This window comes from Delphinus delphis, chromosome 2 (genome assembly GCF_949987515.2).
Source record: "Delphinus delphis chromosome 2, mDelDel1.2, whole genome shotgun sequence".
Lineage (NCBI taxonomy): Eukaryota > Metazoa > Chordata > Mammalia > Artiodactyla > Delphinidae > Delphinus > Delphinus delphis.
Window position 1 is genome coordinate 11,643,882 of NC_082684.1, and position 22,191 is coordinate 11,666,072.

At 37.8% G+C, this 22,191-nt stretch overlaps 1 protein-coding gene across 7 annotated transcripts in view; it reads left to right on the forward strand.

Moving 5' to 3' along the window:
• Positions 1 to 22,191, forward strand: part of BTBD7 (BTB domain containing 7) — an 82,175-nt gene that overhangs the window by 1,309 nt on the left and 58,675 nt on the right. Inside the window, exon 1 of one of the 7 annotated variants that reach the window (XM_060004003.1) lies at positions 257 to 2,110. The exons of 3 other annotated variants lie outside the window; for them this stretch is intronic. The gene's annotated coding sequence lies outside the window, so the exon portion shown is untranslated. Of the gene's footprint in view, positions 1 to 256; positions 2,111 to 3,366; positions 20,386 to 22,191 lie in introns of those variants that run through there. 3 more of the 7 variants (XM_060004000.1, XM_060004001.1, XM_060004004.1) reach the window with 3 other exon arrangements.

Here is a 22,191-nt window from a genome sequence, read left to right on the forward strand (position 1 = left end):
ACCGGCGCGGTGCTGGGCGTCCCGACGAGGAAGGGGCTGTGCGGGGGCCGTGGGGGCGCAGGGCTGGGGCCCGGCCGCCGCGGGGGGCGCGGGGCCGGGGAAGGGTCACTGGTCCGTCTGGGGCTGAGGCGGCGGTGGCAGGCTGACCGGTCCCGGTGCGCTCAGCGGGGCGGGCTGGGCAGTGCGCAGCCGTCCCGGGGGCAGAGGCGCGAGGTGTGGCGCTTGGGGCGGGGAGAGCGGCCCGAGGTGGCCGCGGCGGCGGCTCGGCCGGCTCCAGTCTCGGGGCTACGAGGGGCGGGACTCGTCGCTCCCAGGACGCCGGGAAACCGCTCCCGAGACTCGGGCGCGTGTTTACCCGGCTGCGGGGCTGCGACCGCCCCGGGGTGGGCGTGAGAGCTGCCGTCCGGAATCAGGGGTCGAGGAGTGCAGGCCTGTGTACGTCTGCTCCCCGGGGGAGAAGTTAGATTGTCCGGGTAAGTTACTGTTTCGGGATCAAACTGGCATTGCGCTTTGACAGGTTGGGAGAGAGACAATACGGAGTCGTTGGTAAAGAATCCTGTGCTTGGAGTGCTTGAAAGGCTAAAAGCGTGCATTTTTCAGTGTCTCATCATTTGCACAGCTGTTTATTAGCCTTACCCCGAAGATGAGAACTTTCTCACCGTTTGGGGGGAGGAAGCCCTGAGTGTTGTTTCTGCTTTGAACTACAATAGCACCTCTTCACATACCAGCACAGATAATAAGTACTCTGGATTAGGCCTAATTCGCAGAAGCAGTCTTGGTTTTACCAGAGAACTGTTTCCTCTGCTAAAACATCTTACTGTAATGAGGAAATAGGCATTTTTACAGAATTACTTCGTTTTTTCAAGTAGCAGAATCTTTTGTCTCTGAATAGCATCCATTTCTTTTAGATTGCTGAAATCAATTACTTTCTCCCGGAAATGTGAAAGAAAGATTTGAAATTGCAAGAATCATACATGTTAATGGCAGCTGTGATTAAACTTGTCCTGGAATTTTGAAGTCAGAAAAACCTTTAACGATATGATGTGACTTGTTTTAGAACTGGGAAACTAGGCCCAGGGAGATGAGTGACTCGCTGTGGGTTCTGCAGCTGGCGAGGGATTGGACCAAAACTAGGATCTAGGCCTCTCTCCGCCCTATTTAGAGAGCTCTTTTCACTACACTCCTGAGCCTCGTATTCTTCATTGATTGCATTCTTCAGCACCATCCTCATTCCTGGGTCTTTGTACAATGTAGTTGAAAGGAGAAATCAGAGAGAGCGCCTCACTCTGATTCTTGACAGTTACTGTCAGCTACCACAAGTAACTCATGAAGATTCTTCTCCCTGACCTGAATTTAATAAAAAACCAACTGACATTTCATTTAGAGTTTTCATAGGTCTGTGACTGACTATATTTCTGTCCAGTTGTAGCATTGCTTATTTATGCATGCATTCAGTAAAACCAGTATTCTGTCCCACAAAACCTAACTACTATATTGTTTTGTTCCTCATTACCAGCATTTAAACAGGTTCTTTGTATCAGGCTCTAATTTTAGGATTTAAAGCACCTGTGTTGTGTTTGCCGGGTTGTACCACCTGGTTTCCACATAGCCACTTGAGTCACAGCAGCTTTCTGTGTTGTGTGTCACAGGCTAACCTTCAGAAGTTGTCATGCCAAATGCTTCTGATTTCATATTCTAGTCATTGAAACTCACACACCAGAGTTGTACCTTGTGTTCAGTTACACAGGTGATTATTGAAGATCTGCGTAGTATTTTGCAATACTAGGAGCTACTGGAGAAAGAAACAAGTGAAATATGTAGACTTTGCCCTCAGAAAAGATAAGATGTACCCCTCTGAGCCTAGAAAACAATCTATCAATACAAAGTATGCTGTACGGGCTTCCCTGGTGGCGCAGTGGTTGAGAGGCCGCTTGCCATTGCAGGGGACGCGGATTCGTGCCCCGGTCCGGGAAGATCCCACATGCCGCGGAGCGGCTGGGCCCGTGAGCCATGGCCGCTGAGCCTGCGCGTCCGGAGCCTGCGCTCCGCAACGGGAGAGGACACAGCAGTGAGAGGCCCGCGTACCAAAAAAAATAAAACGAAGTATGCTGTACGTGTTCTGGTTAGAGGGAGATGAGTGAGGCCTCAGGAGTCTAAATAACTTCCTGGAACACTTGGGACTTGAGCTAGCTTCTGTGAGGGTTTAGATTTACAGAGAGATTGGAGCAGTTACTTTGTGAGGGAAAAGCAAGAGTGTAATGTGGAGATTAGCTTTGGGGGAGGGGAATAGAGAGGGAAACTAGGATGAGCTGACAACTGAATTTCCTTGGGAAGACATTAGACAGTTGAAAGGATATGTTTGTAGAAGAGTTTGAGTACTGGATTGAGATTTGGATTTTTATCCTCTTGTGCAAGATATGGGGAGACTTTGAAAGTTTGGAGGCCACACATTAATATGTTAAAACTGCCAAGACGCACCTGTCAGTGATCTGTTGGTTGAGTTAAAATGAGGAGAGAGTGGAATGAACCAGGGACAGTAGTAGCTATTGCAGTTACCTGGGTATGAAGAGATGAGATCCTACACTAAGATAGAGTCACTAGGAAAGATGCATAGCAGGTATCTTTTTTTTGTTGCTGTTTTTATTGTGGTAAAATATACATAACAAAATTTGCCATTTTAACCAGTTTTAAGTGTACAGTTCTGTGGCATTAAGTGTATTTCACATTGTTGTGGAACCATTATCACCATCCATCTCTAGAACTCCATTCATCTTCTGCAGCTGAAACGCTATACCCTGTAAACACTAAGTCCCCACTTCCCTTTATTCTTAGCCCCTGACAACCACTATGCTGCTTTCTGTCTCTACGAATTTGATTACTCTAGGTATTTCATGTAAGTAGAATCATACAATGTTTGTCCTCTTGTGACTGGCTTATTTCACTTAGCATAATGTTCATCCATGTTGTAGCATTTGTCAGAATTTCCTTCATTTTTAAGGCTGAATAATAGTCCATTGTATGTATATACTGCATTTTGTTCATCCATTTATCTGTCAGTTGATACTTCATATGCTTCCACTTTTTGGCTTTTGGAATAATGTTGCCATGAACATAGGTGTGCTCATATCTGTTTGAGTCCTTGCTTTCATTTCATTTGGGTATATATACAGAAAATTTTACATTCCCACGAGCATGCGTCAGGGTTCCAGTTTCTCCACATCCTCACCAACACTTGTTGTTTTTGTTATTTTGGTAACAACCATCCTAATGGGCGTGAAGTGATATCTCATTGTGGTTTTCACTTGCATTTCTCTAAAGATTCACTTGCATTTCACTTGCTAACTTGATATTAGCATCTCTAAAGCTTATCAGCCTTTTGTATATCTTCTTTGGAGAAATAATCTATTTAAGTTTTTTGCCTATTTTTTAATTTAGTTGGTTTTCTTTGTTGTTGTTGAGTTGTAGGTACTCTTTATGTATTCTGGATACCAATCCCTTATCAGATAGATGATTTGCAAATATTTTTGTCATTCCACGCATTGCCTTTTCACTCTGTCGAGTGTACTTTGATGCACAAAATGTTTTTTTGGTAAGTTTTTAATTTTAATGAAGTCCAGCTGATCTAGTTTTTCTCTTGTTGCTTATACTTTTGGTGTACATCTGAGAAATTATTGCCAAATCCAGTGTCATGAAGCTTTTCCCCTTTAAAACTCTTCTAAGAGTTTTCCCCTCAAAAAAACTCTTATGTTTAGGTCTCTGCATGTGGATATCCACTTTTTCCAATGCCATTTGTTGAAAAGACTATCTTTTTTCCATTGAATGGTCTGCCCATCTTTGTTGAAAATCACTTGACCATACATTCGAGGGTTTATTTCTGAAATCTATTGGTCCGTAAGTCTGTCTTTGTGCTGTCACCGTACTGTTTTGATTACTCTAGCTTTATAGTAGTTTTGAAATCAGAAGTGTGAGGCCTCCAACATTGTTCATTTTCCAAATTGTTTTGGCTGTTTGGGGTCCCTTGAGATTCCATATGAATTTTAGATAGATTTTTCTATTTCTGCAAAATATGTCATTGGGATTTTTTTGATAGGGATTGCATTGAATCTGTAGATTGTTTGGAGTAGTGTTGATATCTCTTCCGGTCTTCCAGTCCGTAAACACCAGATGTCTTTCCATTTATTTGTGTTTAATTTCCTCCCACAACATTTTGTAGTTTTCAGTGTAAAAATCTTTCATCTCCTTGGTTAAGTTTACTCCTGAATATTTTATTCTTTTTGGTACTATTGTAAACGTGATCGATTTCTTAATTTCCTTTGCGGATTGTTCATTGTTAGTGTATAAACACAACTCATTTTTGTGTGTTGATTTTGTATCCTGCAACTTTACTGAACTCATTTATTTTAATCGTGTGTGTGTGTATGTGTGTGTGTGTGTGTGTGTGTGTAATCTTTAGAGTTTTCTACATATAAGGTAAGGTTGTTTTCTAACAAAGATAATTTTATGTCTTCTTTTCCAGTTTGAATGACTTTTCTTTCTTTTTCTTGCCTAATTGCTCTGGCTAGGACTTCCAGTACCGTATTGAATAGAAATGGTGAAAATGCACATCCTTGTCTTGTTCCTCATCTTAGAGGGAAAGCTTTCAGTCTTTGACCATTAAGTATGATGTTAGCTGTGGATTTTCCATACATAACCTTTATTATGTTGAGCTAGTTTCCTTATATTCCTGGTTTGTTGAATGTTTTAGCAGGTATGTTTTAAGAAAAAAATTCAGTTATGGGTGCAGAGTTTCTACTTGGTGAAAGAAGATTCTTGTGTCATTGGTGGAATGTTATTGTCAGGTTGTTTTTTTTAAGCATCATCTTTGTACATTTGCAGTTACGTTCTGGCTGAAAAAAATACTGCTATAGTTATTCAGTGGGGAAGACTGACACTAATCAAATAATCATACAAAATATGCCTGAGTAACTATAGTACTATTTTGCTTCCAGCTGTATTCCCAGCAGCTAGCATAGTGCCAGGCACATAGGTGCTCACTAAAGTTATTAATTGAATTTAAAAGCAGAAGACTAAGATTTAACCCAATAAGCTAAAAAATATATTGTTTATAATTTTTATAGAAAGTGTTTATTCTGTTTTAAACCACCTTCCCTCTTAACCCAGTCTTGGTACAGTGGTAATAAAACAAAATCAGACTTCTCCACTCTAAAAAGAAACAGTCAAGTGACTTTTTCTAAAACAATTATCTTTTTTAAGATGAGACAACATTTTTCTTTTTAAGTTGATGATAATGGAAGTTGGTTATCAGAATCCAAAATTTCAAAGGGAAGCATAGTTTAAAGGAAACTTTTCATGTAGCTACTAACTTCAGATTTATATTGAAATTCAAACATTCAGTACCTAGTTTATTTACAAAACAAGTTCAAAAATTTTTAATGCAAGCTTCAGTTCTTTTAATTTTTAAAATTTTGGCAGTCTAAATTTTTTCTTTTCTTTTTTTTTTTTGTGGTACGCGGGCCTCTCACTGTTGTGGCCTCTCCCGTTGCGGAGCACAGGCTCCGGACGCGCAGGCTCAGCGGCCATGGCTCATGGGCCTAGCCGCTCCGCAGCATGTGGGATCCTCCCGCACCGGGACACAAACCCGTGTCCCCCGCATCGGCAGGCGGACTCCCAACCACTGCGCCACCAGGGAAGACCAGGCAGTCTAAATTTGACATTGCAAGTTGAGTCTTTCACAGCATCCTTACTATCTCAAATAATGTAGAAACTTCAAAAACGTATAATGTACTAAGTTTTATAAATTGACATTAAATCCATATAATGAACATTATGTTAAAGTTGGAATAAACAGAAATCACTTTAATACAATACACAGAACATCCTTTAAATCACAAGATTCAAAAAAATCTGCTTTTTTGAGCATTGTTGGAGTTTTTAGACATAGTTGTGATGTATTAGAACACTGGACTGGGAATCAGACCTCCATTCAGATTCTGATTACTATTTATAGTTTTGCAATCTTAAGCAATCCATTTTACCTGTCTGAGGCTTAATTCTTCCTCATCTGTAAGAGGGAAAACACACACACACACAGTGTTTTACGTAGCAGCTTTGCCACCTTGTCTTTTTTTATTCCATTCTTTCCCTCCCTGTTACCACTTACTAGTCTGGACTATTTATTGAACAGCCTACCAGTGGAGTCTCTGCCATTTGTTCTCCCACTTTTCCTCTCCTTCTCTGGCTGTTCTCTATATTGCTACCACACTTTTTAAAAAATGCAATTGGAGGATGTTACTTCCCTACCTAAAAAACTTGTGTTGACTTCCCATTGTCTATTGGGTAAAGTCCAAACTCACAACAGTTTGTAGACTGTGTCTAACGTTGGATTTCCCATTACTCTAGTCATACTAAGCTGTTTCTTGTTCCTACTACTTCTGTTTTTCATGTGTTTATCCCAGTGCTTGGAGTTCTCCTGTTCTTTGTCATCCAGGAGACTCTGAGAAGATGACTCATCACCCATTTCAGTGGTAGATTTTGATTACTCCAAGCCAATCGGCTCAAGGCATTTCCCTGTAAATTATTATTTGTCCCAGTTAGATTGAAAGGAAAGAGACATTCTATTTCTGGGGGAGAGGATTTTTTCCCCTATTGTTTGTGAGCAAGAGAACATGTGGCCCCAGTCGCCACTGGCAGCTGTCTTGTGACCACAGGGGATGATGAAACATGCCCTGAGGATGGCAGAACAGAGAGGTAGAACGAACGTAGGTGCATGACAACATTATTTTAGACACATGCTGTGCTGGGCCTGGGGCTTTCCCTACCGTGGGATTTCTCTTCGTGAATATATTCCTATTGTTTAAGCCAATTCTTCGGGGTTATTTGCCATCAGAAATCTGATTCTTACAGTCGTCTTTATTCTTCAAGACCCAGTTCAAAAGTTAGTTTTACTAGTAATCATACACTCACTCCCTTAGTACTTTGGACCTTTCTTCCAGTCCTTATTTACTATATTTATCATCAGTTGCTCGTGTGTCTAACTCCTCCACGTAACTCTTTGTACTTTGAGCCAAAGCCTGTAGGATGTAGCACCGTGTCTGGTAAACTATAGATACTCAGTGAGTTGTTAGGATGAAATAATAACATGAGTAAGTGCTTTGTAAACTATGTTTTAATAAATATGAGGTATGTTATTGAGTTTAAAACTAAAGTGAGATGGAAAAATCAATTAGGCCAGGCATGCAAAGTGTTCTTTGCTTGCCCTTAATTGTTTTCTAAAAATATCCACTTAGATAAAAAGTTTGACAGTCTCTTCTAGCTACAATTCCTTAAATTTTATGAACACTCTTACCTACTTAAAACAGGAATCATGGAAGGAGCAATAAAGAATTGTGTTGTTAGTGTGCAGTTTCCTTCCTTCTTTAGGGGGGAGACTGAATGCCAGAAGAATTTCAAGTATAGTGTCTTTTTTTCCCTATATTCTGAAATTATACTTATTTAATTTGTTTTATCTGGAATTTACTTGTGAGTTGTTCTTTAGAGAAAAATTCCATAACATGCTTCATAAGACTTAATTATGCTTGTCTTCAGACTTTGCCAAAATATTTCTTGCTTGCTTGAGACTAGACATGAGAATTTTCTGGTTAGGAAAAAAGCTTTGAGGCAGAACTAGATGAGTTTGTAGTGAATGTTAGTAATAGCTTATGACAGAGAAATCTCATTATAGCCTTAATTATGAAGTCATAGTTCTGTCACATGCTTCAATGGTAAAGTCTGACAAGGGAGGAAGGATAGGGAAGGAGAGTTAAAATTCCCAACTTGGTGTACCTCACCATTTGTTGGCTTCAGTCAAATAAAACTTTGACATAGTAATTTGTAGTTATTTTTAAAACAAGGTAAGGAGGAATACAGTACACATTAGAAATTGTAAAATCATCTGTTGGACTGAGTATGAAAAGACAAATTTGTCTATGAAGAACAGCCTTCTTGTTTTGACGTCTAGTTGTTTGTTCCCTTGGTACCTTAGTTTCCACATCTGTAAAATGAACAGTATCACCCTCTTTAGGGTTCTTTGATTAATTAAGATAATCTATGTGAAAACACAATATAGTGTTCTGAGGATAGACGCTCAGGCATTCCTTTTTTTTTTTTTAAACAGAGATTATTTTATTTTTTATTTTTTAAAATATATTTATTTATTTGGCTGCACCGGGTCTTCCTTGTGGCACATGGGATCTTTAGTTGCGGCACACAGGATCTTCAGTTGCGGCATGCGGGATCTAGTTCCCTGACCAGGGATCAAACCTGGGCCCCCTGCATTGGGAGCGTGGAGTCTTAACCTCTGGACCACCTTGGGAAGTCCCTCAGGCGTTCCTTTTAATATTGAGCTGCATGAGCCACTTGAATATTTTGGAGATTAATCCTTTGTCAGTTGCTTCGTTTGCAAATATTTTCTACCATTCTGATGCTTGTCTTTTTGTCTTGTTTATGGTTTCCTTTGCTGTGCAAAAGCTTTTAAGTTTCATTAGGTGCCACTTGTTTATTTTTGTTTTTATTTCCATTTCTGTAGGAGGTGATTCAAAAAGGATCTTGCTGTGATTTATGTCATAGAGTGTTTTGCCTATGTTTTCCTCTAAGAGTTTTATAGTGTCTGGCCTTGCATTAGGTCTTTAATCCATTTTGAGTTTATTTTTGTGTATGGTCTTAAGAAGTGTTCTAATTTCATTCTTTTACATGTAGCTGTCCAGTTTTCCCAGCACGGACTTATTAATTCTTGAATGAGAAAAAGTCTGTCGGTTTGTGTGTGTATGTGTATGTGTGTGTGTTTAAGTAACAAAAACTCTCTAGAATAACGTTCAAACTCCCTTTCATGGATCATATGGCTTTTTGTTGTCTAGGCTCTGCTGCTTCTCTGGGCTCATACCTTATTACTGCCAAATACCTCCCGGTTACACTCTGCATGTAGAACTGCTTTAATTTCCTTAGTGAGCCAGGTTTTGTTCTTTCCTTGGGCCTTCACATAGTCAGATTGCTCTGCCTTTTAGAGCATTATTTTGTCATCCCAAACCCTCCCCACCATTACCTTCACCAAGAAAAAAGTTCACACTTATTGTCATTCTTAGATCTTATCTCAGATGTCACTTTCTCAACAGCCCCATAAGGTAAATACTTTTAAATATTATCATCAGATACAGAAAAGATAAACAATTTGACCAAGATCACAAAGCTTATAAAATGGCAGATCTGGATCCAAACCTAGACAGTTTGTCTCTAGAGTTCATCTTCACTAATCTATGCTTCCTCTACATTGTAATGGCCTATTTATCTGCTTGTCCCTAAGTAATTTAAAAGCAAAAATTATGTCTATCTAGTTCATTGTTATATCCTCATGTGCCTATTATCAGCACATAGTAGGTGCTCAGAAAATGTTTAAATGAGTGACTGTCTCTTATTTGAGAGCAGAATTTGTGATTAAACTCTTAGTACCTTTCACATAATACATGTAAGTAAATAGTCTTCATGCTTATGATACAAAGTGAAATTTATATGATCAAGTTCATTGTGGCTTTGAAATATATTGCACTTTGTAACCAAAGATAGTTACAGCCCCATTTTTATAATCACTGTTAACTCATTTTATCCTTTTCTAGCAATGTTACTTGGCATCTTAAACTGGTGCTTTTGTAGGCTTCCTTTTCACATGGTATCCCTATGAACTGTTAAAATACAGATTATTTGTAACTCATTTCTAAATGGTACATAGGAGATTTTACAAAATAAAATGACACTAGTATATGCACTCTGATCATTTATATCTATTAACCTTTTAATGGACGTGATTGCCGTACATATATGGAACTTAGAAAAAAATAGAAGTACCCACATTTTAAACCTTGATGGTATCCCAAAAGATGAATGGTTTATCTAGATTTTTATATCTATAGATTATTATATCTATAGAATAGTCACAGGGTAAATAATGATTTAAGGCATGCACATTGTCGTTCATGTTGATGGGAGAAATTGGAATGTTGTATTTCAGTACACTTTTCAAATAAGTAATGCCTGAAGCTGCTTCCAGGTTCATGCTCTAATCAGGGTCAGTAGGTTAGAGAACCAGAAAAGTCTTCCTCCTGCATGAATGTTCTCACTTTACCAAAGACTTTGCTTCTTTGGTTAATCATTCTCTCTTCCATATCCCCTATGCTCTGGTACAGGGTTTCTCAACTTTGACACTACTGACATGTTGGGTCAGATAATTCTTTGTTGTGGGGCGCTGTCCTGTACTTGCAAAATGTTTAGCAGCATCCGCAGCCTCTACCCACTAGGTTCCGGTAGTACCCTTCTTCACTCCTAGTTACGGCAACCAAAAATGTCTCCAGGCATTGCCAAATGTCTTCAGGGGAGCAGAGTCACCCAGTTGAAAACTGATGATTTACTGCATCATCCCTACTCATTTGTTACAATATCTCCCTCTCTTTCATACACACACCTTTCCAGACTTTCACATCCTCTCTATTACTGCCTCACTTCTTGGCACCTTTTGCAGTCTTTTTTGAAAAGAGTTATAAAACATCTCACTCCAGTTTTACTTCCGGTTCAGTTTCCTCTCTTCAGTTCTATGAAACCACATTTTTCTGGTTTTCCTTTACATCTGTGGCTGCTCCATTTTGGTCTCCTTTATCAGCTCTACTCACTGGACAATGGCATAATTTCTGCTTCTTTCTTACTTTTTCTTATCTCGTCAACTCCTGCCTTTCTTGCCTCATTTCTTTGTATGTTGTCCCTCATATACCTATTAATTCTTAAGCTGTTCTCTCTGTTGAAATGCTCTTACCTATGTTTCTCCCTATTTAAATTCTAATATCCTTCAAGAACCAAAGCAGATGTCATCTTTCCATGAAAGCCTTTTGTAATCACTAAAGCCTTTTCTAGTCCTCTAACGTCCATGCCATGTTCCTGTTCTTTCTCTCTGTCTTCCACTTGCAGCTTTGTGTTATTTATGTATTGGAATATGTCCTGCACTAGACACTAAGCTCATCTTTGTATCCCTGACATTACCTGGCTAAGTGCCCTGCACATAGTTGGTGTTTAGATAGTTGTTGCAGCAATGATGAAGAGGTAGCAGTAGAGTGGAAAGGATTTAGTAAAAACAGTAATGACCTGAAAGGTTGTTAAAAGTAGGAGAAAAAGAAGAAAACTGAAGAAAATTTAAAACTGCTCATGGAATTCTTTACATTCTCTCCTTTCATGGTTTCTTTGATATGGGCCTTTTCTGGTTTCATTCTCCATTTCTAAGCACCTTATTTATTAAGGACCCGTTATGAGCCAGGCACTCGTCAAGATACTTGGAATACAGTAACTGGAAAAGGAAACTGCCCCAGTACTGTAGGAACTTAGTCTCTTTGAGGATGTAGAAATCTTAACAATTAATTGCCCCTACAGAGTGGTAAGTACTGAAATTGAAGTGTATCCAAAACTTTCTGGTAGCACAGAGGAAAGGGGTGACTTCTCAATTTGAAATAAACCTCATTCAGATGCCACTTCTTACATGCAACCTATTTGGGTCACTACCCAGCCTGATTAGTGTTTTCCATGCTTTCCTTTACTTTGTTCTCTTTCAGCTACCAAATTATAAGCATTTCCTGTGCCTCAGTACTTAGCCTTCCGTTCATTCTTTTATATCCTTTTCTTTAGGAAATGGATTTAGTTTTGAGGCTTCAGCTGACAAGTTTCAAAGCCATACCAGCTACAACAAAACATTTTTTTGTTGTGAAATAATACACATGCAAAGAAGCATAGTAAACAAATTTAAGTTTAACTTATTTTTTTAACAAATTATTTTAATGCTGACACCACCATAGTCACTAAATAGAACAGTGAAAGCATGCTCAAAGCCCCACTCATGCCTCTTCTCAATCACAGCCACCTTAAAGGTCACCGCTATTCTGCTTTTTATGGTAATTGCTTCTAAGATTTAAAAAAAAAAGAAGAAGAAGAAGCCCTGTACCTGAATACCAACTAGATATTTATTCCAAAACAATATAGTTTCATTTTGGGAGACTGGGAGACAGAGGTGGAGGGAGACATTTCACAGTATTCTATCTTGTTCTTGCACTGAAACCCCGAAGAACATCCCCAGGTTCACTAGGAGGACTCACCTGACAGAGCACATAGTCATACTCATGGAGATCATTTATTACAGCACAGGATACAAAACAAAATCAGCAAAGAAAAAAGACACATGAGGCTAAGTCCAAAGAAAAACAGGGGCAAGTTTCCAAGAGGTCTCTTCCGGTGGAGTCACACAGGTCACACTTAGTTCCTCCAGCACTGACTTGTGACAGCACAAGTGAAATATTGTCTACTAGGGAAGCTCATTAGAGACTCAGCACCTAGGGTTTTTACTGATGGCTGGTCACACAGGCATCTACTACCTAACATGTATCAAAATTCCAGGCTCCCAGAAGGAAAGCAAATATGCAGCATAAACCATACTGTTTGCACAGACAGTTTAAGTACAGTGAGCTGTCCTTATCAGTTAAGGAATGGCAAAAACACGGAAAGTCCAAGTTCCCAAAGACCAACCAGGGCCAGCCTTTCAAGCAGGCCTTTCTAAGGATAGCAGTTTCAGGCCTGCTGTGGCTAACTTTTTTCTGCATGATATTTTTCAATTCAAAATTTAAATAAATAAAAACTCAGCTTTCAAATTGTGTCATTTTCTCTTAAAATGTATCAACACTAACCCAGTGCAAACCTTCACTTTATACATCCACTACTATCACATGATTGAAAGTATGTTCTATGGAACATTGGACATGGCCTATTATTGGTCTTTCTTAAAGTTCAGGAATACTGAATTAAGCAAAGTTATACAGGTTACTTAGCTGCAGGACTCTCAGCCTTTTGCTGTGATGTGTGTGACCTGGCCTCTATCTACCTGTCTTGCCTCATCTTACATTATCTCCCTTCCCTACTTCCCCTGCGTCAGCCACCTTGGCCTTCTTGCTCTTCCTAGAATTTGCTAAACTATTGACTCTGCTGTAACTCCTCAGCATCACATCACTACTACCTCTGTCAATAAATAATATCAAGCTTTATTTATTTATTATTTGGTTGCGCTGGGTGTTGGTTGCGGTAGGCAGGCTCCCTAGTTGAGGCTCACGGGCTCCTTAGTTGTGGCATGCATGTGGGATCTAGTTCCCTGACCAGGGATTGAACCCGGGCCTGCTGCACTGGGAGCGCAGAGTCTTATCCACTGCACCACCAGGGAAGTCGCTCAAGCATTATTTATGTTTATGTATTATTTATATTTATGTATGTGTTTAAGATCTTTCTTCTGTATGCTGTATGTGTTCTTTATGTCTTGTGGGCTTATTAATGCCAATAAATCAACTTATTCTTTCTCATAGCACCCCATGCCTTTCATGGTATTTATCTCAGTGTATGATTTTATTTTCGTAATTATTTGTTTAAATGTCCATTTCTCTCACTTGATTGTAAGCAACATGAAAACCAAGACTATTTTGTTCACAACTATAACCTTCAACACTTGGCATAGAGCACATAATTGGTATTCAGATTCTTAATGAATAATATAAATAATTCTACAAAACTGGGCTATAGTAAACAGTGTTTCCCAAACTAACCAAGATTTTTTTTTAAGGCTCATTTCATTGTATTTTGCGAGACTGATGTTGTGTAGAATACACTTTGGGAAATACTGATATACTTTAAAGTGTAAAATACTTTACATAGGTAGGATTTGTAGCTAGGAGTTTGTATTTATTGCATATTCTTGATTGAACCTCTGTTAGGAAGATTAATTTAGTGTTGGTGTGCTAGATGAATTAGACTGGAAGCAGAGACCAAGATTGATTTTTGTGACAATTCAAGAGAAGTAATAAATAGTGACTTAGTCTAAGTGATTTGCAGGTGGATTGGTGAACCAGTTTGATATGGAGGAGAAGGATGAGGGAAAGACACCTGCAGTTCTGACACTGGATGCCCAGGATGTCTTCAGCAAATGACATTTGAATAGATTGGAGTAATTGAGTTTCTTCTTCCGGAAAGCATCCTCCTGTTAATCTGGAAAATATATCCATCTTGTTTCCAGGCAACACCAGATAATTAAATTATCTTCATATTTAGGAATTAATAAATTTTTTTAATTAGCATACTGAATTACTTAATAATAACTGTGCTGTAAACTCTTTAACTGTCTAATGACAGCTTTCTACTGTGGTTGAAGAGTGTGTTTACCTACATACTCTAATTTGGAGATGACAACAAAAATTGAGAACTTTTTTCTATTTTGTTCTAACTACTTACATAGGTATATATAAATCTGTTTTCTGATGTAAAAATGTTTACAGGAAGGAGCCTGAAACTCAGACGTTACTAAAGAAAAGACTGAAACAAGTGACTATTTAAAAAATTTAAACATTTATGACAAAAGCCATCATAGTTTTAAAAGGCTAATATGAATATTCTCCCTTGATATTTTAACATTAATATAAAAAGTGTCACAAATTAATAAAAAGAACAGCCACATAGAAGAATGGGCAAAGATTATAAAGAAACACAGAGGCTGATAAATATATTGAGATTCACTTTCACTTACAATTTTTTAAAATGAAGATTAAAATAATGAGATCATTTTTTCCTCCATCAGATTGGCAAAGATTAATAATGACCAGAGTTTTCATGTTCTCATGCAAAGTTGATAGGAATGTAAATTGCAACTTTTCTGACCAGTATATCTCCAAATTAGAAATATATATACCCATTTATCCAGTAATACTATTTCTTTCTTTTTTTTTTTTTGGCCGCACCTAGCGGCATGTGGGATCTTAGTTCCCCGAACAGGGATCAAACTCGTGCCGCCTGGGTTGGAAGCACAGAGTCTTAACCACTGGACCGCCAGGGAAGTCCCAGTAATATTATTTCTTGATATTTATTCTAATGGTATAGTTTACAGTGGTTAAAGATAGAGGTAAAAGGATTGCAGGACTGTTTATAATATTGAAAAATTGGAAATGATTTTCAGTGTTTTGGTGAAATAAATTATGGCATATTTATACAGTACAGTTCTATTTAGGGGTCTTTAAAAGACAAAGTAAAATTTATATGTACACGTGTTTCTATATCCCTGGTATATTATGAAATGAAAAAATTTTTTTACAGAACTCTTTGTTAAATATCCCTACTTAAAACTATTTATGTCAAAAATGCTAGAAGGGCTTCCCTGGTGGCACAGTGGTTGAGAGTCCGCCTGCCGATGCAGGGGACACGAGTTCGTGCCCCGGTCCGGGAAGATCCCACATGCCGCGGAGCAGCTGGGCCCGTGAGCCATGGCCGCTGAGCCTGTGCATCCGGAAGCGGGAGAGGCCACAACAGTGAGAGGCCCGAGTACTGCAAAAAAAAAAGCTAGAAAAGCAGAAATCAAATTGTTACTTGTTGTCGATGTGGGAAGGGAGGCAGATTTTAGGGAATTGCCTTTTGTCATACTCTGCTGTGTAGGTTTTTTGTTTTTAATTTAAACAACAAAAGTATAATTCTCATAAGTGAATGGGGAAACATTAAGGTTCTGGGGTGGGTAGGATAGAGAAAGTTTAACATATATCTTGTTCTTTGTATATTATGATCTGTTCTACAGTCTTTAAAATTCTTTTGGTCAACAGTGTAACTCAACTTTTCAGACTCTAGTAATAGAAGGCAAAAACACTTCCGGGGAGAGAAAGAAATACAGCCAAAAATTACAGAGATGCTAAAAATTATTTTTTTCCATATTTTCAATAAAGAAAATAAACTCATTTTAATCTTGTAAAACAGTAAAACTAAGAGGGGGGAGGGGATGTACACTGCTTGATGGTGGTGCTTTTGTACTGTCACCAAATAGTATGATTAGTTTTCTATTCAAATTAGATACCCCATCTGAAAATGTTCTTAGGAGCACAATGACTTTTCATCAGAAATTTAATAATTAAACATAAACGTTGAATAATTATTTAGGGATTTAAAATTCAACAAAACTAATGATCTCTTCTTTATGCAAAGGAAATGTGTGGGTATGGAGAAAAATAATTAGGTTAATAATACGGAGTCCTGTAGCTAATCATCAAATTTGGAAACAACCCCCTAAAATATTGTTCTTAAATTTAAACTAATTCACCTGCTTGATGTCTAGCAGTGAAACATCTGTAACGTGATTCACTTGAACTTTTTGTTTTTAATGACTATTTACACTAAAAGCCATTTCTGTTCCTGGATAACCTACTTAAATATTGGTATTAATTTTACATTTAATACACATCCGAATGCATAATAGTTTTCAAGTTTAACATTAAATGTACGTTTAATTTTTATAAATGAGAAAATTTCTACATTTAAAATTATTTCGAAGAATTTAGTATCTAATTTTAATGATTCTTTCACTGGTTTTGATTTTCTTATCCTATTTAGAATGATCATCACTAGTTTTCCCTAGTGATTATTCTAGGCTGTTCATGACTCCTTGAAGATTATCTTTTAAAAATCTTCTAAAAAGCTAAGAGATAACATATTTCTGACCATGCTGAATGTGCATTTATGAAGCAGGCATTTTATTTAGGAAGTATTTTATAACTAGAAATATTAATACCAAGAATATATAGTATCAGTATGAATCTGCACTGTAGCCAGAGTTCTAAGAACCAGGCTCACCTCATTTGTCTGCATTTTTCCCCTCATTTTCTAGCTTAAAAAGTTTTAATGGTTACCCTTAAAAGAATATTGCATAAACTGGTGGAATGGGATGTACTTTTAAAAATATTCTTTTAAGAATATGTTTTTAATCGGAAAAAAAAAGTAGCAGCAGAAGACTGACAGCTGTTTTGAATTATAATAGGTTCTATTAGAAGAAGCCCACATGGGCTTTAATAAGATTCTCCTAAGCAGAACTCTAGCAAGTAATCTCTATTTGCAGTAACACAACTTAATTTTATAGAAAAATGCAATTTAAAATATATCTTTAATATGAACAAAATGTTTTCTGACTTGCCTTTTATTGGTGGTGGGTAGGTAAGGAAAATACTATTTTTATACATGATCTTGAGCTACTAACTACAGGTGCACAATGTCTTATTTATAATTTGAAATTCTAAGAGTTCTGATAACCATTTCTTTAGGGAGACTCATTTGATGGCAAACAATGATGTGACCTGAATTCATTTGGCAACAAAACCTAACCTGAACTAACACAGCTTAGTTTAAATGTTTAATATATTTTATTGCAAAATATGGGGTAATATGACTAATCTCACTGGGTGTGTTTACATAGTATACAGTAAATGTTTCATATACCATATTACTTTCTTTTAAAAGAGAGAGAGCATGAGAGAGAGAGAGAGAGAGAGAAGGAAAAGAGTCTGAATTTTGGAATATATCTAGCCCCAAAAGTTTCTCGCTGGTAAGGAATTGTGGACTCTTAAACTGGTGTTTTAAATTGGTGATGAACATTAAATAAAATTTTTATTGGTAGGGCTTCCCTGGTGGCGCAGTGGTTTAGAGTCCGCCTGCTGATGCAGGGGAAACGGGTTCGTGCCCTGGTCTGGGAAGTTCCCACATGCCGCGGAGCGGCTGGGCCCGTGAGCCATGGCCACTGAGCCTGCGCGTGCGGAGCCTGTGCTCCGCAACGGGAGAGGCCACAGCAGTGAGAGGCCTGCATACCACACACACACAAAAAAAAAATTTTTATTGGTAGAACTAAGATTGAGAAACAGTGTAGTATGTAACACTTTATCGTTTAATTCTGTAGATAGAGTTTAATTACCAAATATGCAGGAAGAATATATGAAAAGTAGAATAAGCTTACAGATTATAGATATCAACTGTAAATTAAAACATATTGCTTAAAATTAGATACTGGAGGAGAGAGAGAGGAGGAAGAAGATACTAGCTGATTTCAGTATTGCTCATAGTAGGGAGCCAGTGGATGGTAGCCAGAAAATAGGGAATTTGGGTATTATATAAAAATATTAGTAAAGTTACTTGTGGGGTAGGGAGAGACTAGGTTGGAGTAGACGGGGAGCAACTAGTCTTTGAATATATCTTATTTTGTGGTTTTGACTTTAGACTCACCTAAACATTTTACAGAATTATGTAGCAAAAGTTAATTAAAAATGCTGTGCCTAAAAATCAAAAGTGAAATAAAAGTGTACTTCCAGTTAGTGATGTAATCACCCAGAGCAAACTATTCCAAGTGACTTACATACACAGTAATTTATAGGATATCCTGAGTTGGGTATATCCTAAGGGTAAAAACGAATTGCCAGAAAAAAAAGATTTTCATTTATCGTAATGTTGATGATAGTGTTGACATTTTAATTCTTGGCTATTGTGTGTGTATTGTGGGATAAAATAAATGAACAATTATGTAGGCAGTGTTGAGAACAGGGTTTTGACATGTGAGAAAGGAGAAACATGTGTAAAGTTAATGAGATTAAGTAAAAACCCTCTAAACCTGAATTTGAATTGGAAGCATCAGTATACACTCAGGATGTATGTGCATCTCAATACTCATGTGTAGAAAATTCCCTAACTCTTGTACTAAAAAGGCAGCCAGCACCCCCTAGCACCCAGACTGTGGTTTCTAAATACCATTTTTCACTGAAAGGAATTAAGTCTCCTTTAAAGAGATGGCTGATGACAGGTCTAAGGTAAGAAAAATACAAGATATGCCTAGAATAGGGTATAACCCTAGAAAGCAAAGAAGCTCTCAGAGACAAGTAGTGTTCTGTCGTATGACCTCAGGGACCAATTTGGATAAGCTTCCACTGTCCAGATATGGGACAATTTGAGCCTCAATTGGGATAAATACAAACAATTGAAAGCCATCAAATATGTTTAAATCCATGAACACATAATTTTTTTAACTTGCTGATCATCTTTAGAGAATGCTAGGATGTTAATTGTTTTGAAAATTAGTAAATAAAGGTAAAGAATCATTTATTCTTACCTTTCTGTGCAAACAACTGAATAGTTGATGAGTTCCTCTTACAGAAGTATTCCAGCTAATGAATAAAGAAGGAGTGGTAGAATATCACCATGTTGCAGCCCCTAATGAATTAATGACTCTAGTTGGTGATTACTGTTAATTGTTAATATTAGAGAATGAGAAGTAGACGTTTGGTACCTATTGTTGGAAGTACACATCACCACATGTGAAGCAGTCTTGACAAAATAAACTTTAAAAGTACAAAAATGACACTAAATCTGATTAAGTTGTTAGCTCTATAAACTTCTGTAAATACAGGGCTGAGAGAAACATATTAAGCTACATCATGGTGATGCATTTGCCAAAATTCAGACTATGGGAAACTACCATATAACCTGATTTCTTCAACAACAACAAGGAAAAAAAATTGCAAGGGGGAAAGGGTTGGGGAGGGACCTTCTAAAGGAGATTTAAGAGACATAGTCGTCCAGTCACAATGCATGGGCCTTATCTGGATCCTGATTCAAACAAACTAAGAAAAAATAAAACTGGTGGAAATGACAACACTGCCTGGGAAGTTCATATTAAGGAATTGTTCATAATTTTAGATGTGATAATGGTACTGTAGTTGCTCTTTTGTATCCTTTCTTTTAGAGATTCATAAGGAAGTATTTACAGATGAAATAATATGCTATCTGGGATTTGCTTCAAAATAATCCAGAGAGATTGGGTAGAGAGTGGATTGGGATATAGTGATAGAGGACTGCCACAAATTGGTAACTACTGAAACTTGGTAATTATTGAGCTTTGTCTTACTATTCTCTCTACTTTTGTTATATTTTTCTCTCCTTTATTACAGAAGCTGCAAAAGTATCTCCTGCACAGGAGGAAAAAATAAGTGATAGATAGGAAGGAGTGAAAATAGAGAAGCATAGTCATATTTGTCTTTGGTGTTTGAATGCTAAGGGATTTGATATTTATGGAGTATAATCCACAATCCAGAAACTTTTTATTGTTCACCAACAATGAGGACCCAACGCAGCCAAAAGTAAATAAATAAAATAAAGCTATTTATTAAAAAAAAGACTTGTGACAAAAACAACAGTGTAGTTAGACATATAGACGCATAAGGAAGACATGGCTGTTCCCATCAGAAAGGTTGATATAGAACTGAGAACTTTTTGTTCCTTTGTTTGTTTGTTTTGTGGTACGCGGGCCTCTCACTGTCGTGGTCTCTCCCGTTGCGGAGCACAGGCTCCGGACGCTCAGGCTCAGCGGCCATGGCCCATGGGCCCAGCCGCTCTGCGACATGCGGGATCCGCCCGGACCGGGACACGAACCCATGTCCCCTGCATCGGCACGCGGACTCTCAACCACTGCGCCACCAGGGAAGCCCAGAACTGAGTACTTTTAAGGTACTTCCTTCTTTAGGGGGGAAAACACTGAATTAGGGATCAGAATGACTGGTATCTAGTTTTGTCTTTGCCATTTTACTATATATTAATATTTTACTTTGGATAAGTCACTTCATCTTTTTACCTTAATTACCTAATTCAGAGATTAGAGAATGAAGCCTGTCCTATCTACATTGAAGACTTAATGTGAGGATAAAATGACTTAATGTGTAGAAAAGCATTTTGTAAACTATATATCCCTGTTAGAAGATACTCCTGCTACAGTCATTAAAAGAATGTAAAAAAGGGGAGCACATGTCATTGCTTTTTTAGTGGGGCCTTTTTTTCATTTACTTTTTAAAAATTATGATTAAAGATACGTATAACATTAAATTTAACATTTTAACCAGTTTTAAGTGTACATTCACATTGTTGTGCAACCATCACCACCATCCACCTCCAGAACTTTTCATTTTCTCCAATGGAAACTCTGTACCATCAAACACTAACTCCCCAGTCCCTGGCAACCTCCAGGGGGGTTTCTGTCCCTGTGATTTTAACTACTGTAGATGCCTCATATAAGTAGTGTCATATAACATTAGTCCTTCTGTGCCTGGCTCATTTCACTTAACATAATATCCTCAAGGTTTATCCATGTTGTAGCATGTATTAGAATTTCCTTCATTTTTAAGGCTGAATGATATCCCGCTGTACATATATACCACACTTTGTTCATCCGTTTGTCTGTCGATGGACATTTAGTTTGCTTCCACCTTTTGGGTGTACCACCCTGTTTGAGTCCCTGTTTTCTTAGTTGGGGGGTGTGTTATATAGCCAGAGGTGTAATTGCTGGATCATATGGTAATTCTACATTTAATTTTTATTTTTAAATTTAATTTTTGGATGGATCATGGTGCTTTTTTTTAAACAATACTGTTTATATATTTTGAAATATCTCGAAAGAGTCATATTTGAGGCTGTATGCACACTGTGATCTATACTTTTTTCCCCCTAAGAAATGTTTTTTTACTCCCAAGAACTAGTGTAGTTTTAATTAAATCACACTCTTTTGTAAGAGGCTTAGGCTGTATATGTGGAATATGGATCCTGAGAAACAGTTTTTGGACTGAAGAGCTCAAAGAATGTTTACAAACAAGTATTTCCTTATTAAACGATTATTTTTTAAAAATTGACTTCATTCAGCTGTTTTCAGCTCAATACTTCATATATGCCAGGCACTGTTCTATGTGCTGAGGATTTAGTGTCAAATAAATGAAGTTCTGGCTCAGTGTAAGTGGAGCTTACATTGTAGCATGAGACAGTTAACAAGCAAACAAGTATATATTCAATAATTTCAAGTGCTGAAAAGTGCTACAAAGAAAAATAAAGTGAAGAAAGGGGATAGAGAATGATGGGATGGGACAGGATGTTGTTTTTAGAGGATGATTAGGGAAGGCGTCTTTGAGGAATTGGCATTTGAGCAAAGGCCTGAATAAAGTGAGAGAGTGAACTGTGTGAAGACTTTGTGGAAAAGTGTTACTGATGAAGGGAATAGCATGTCCCAAGGTGGGAGCTTTTAAAGGAGACAACTCAGAAGTTAAATGAAGATCTATCTCAACCAGTACCCAGTACCCATATGAGGAAATGGATTGGTTTAAGATATCTCATTGGAAAGAAAAGAGAAAAATAAAGATGGAAAAAATGTTAGGGAAATTGATTTGTATATTCTGTTAATGATTTTCGAACTTTGGGGACTTCCCTGGTGGTCCAGTGGGTAAGACTGCACTCCCCGCGTTCCATCCCTGGTCGGGGAGATAGATCCCGCGT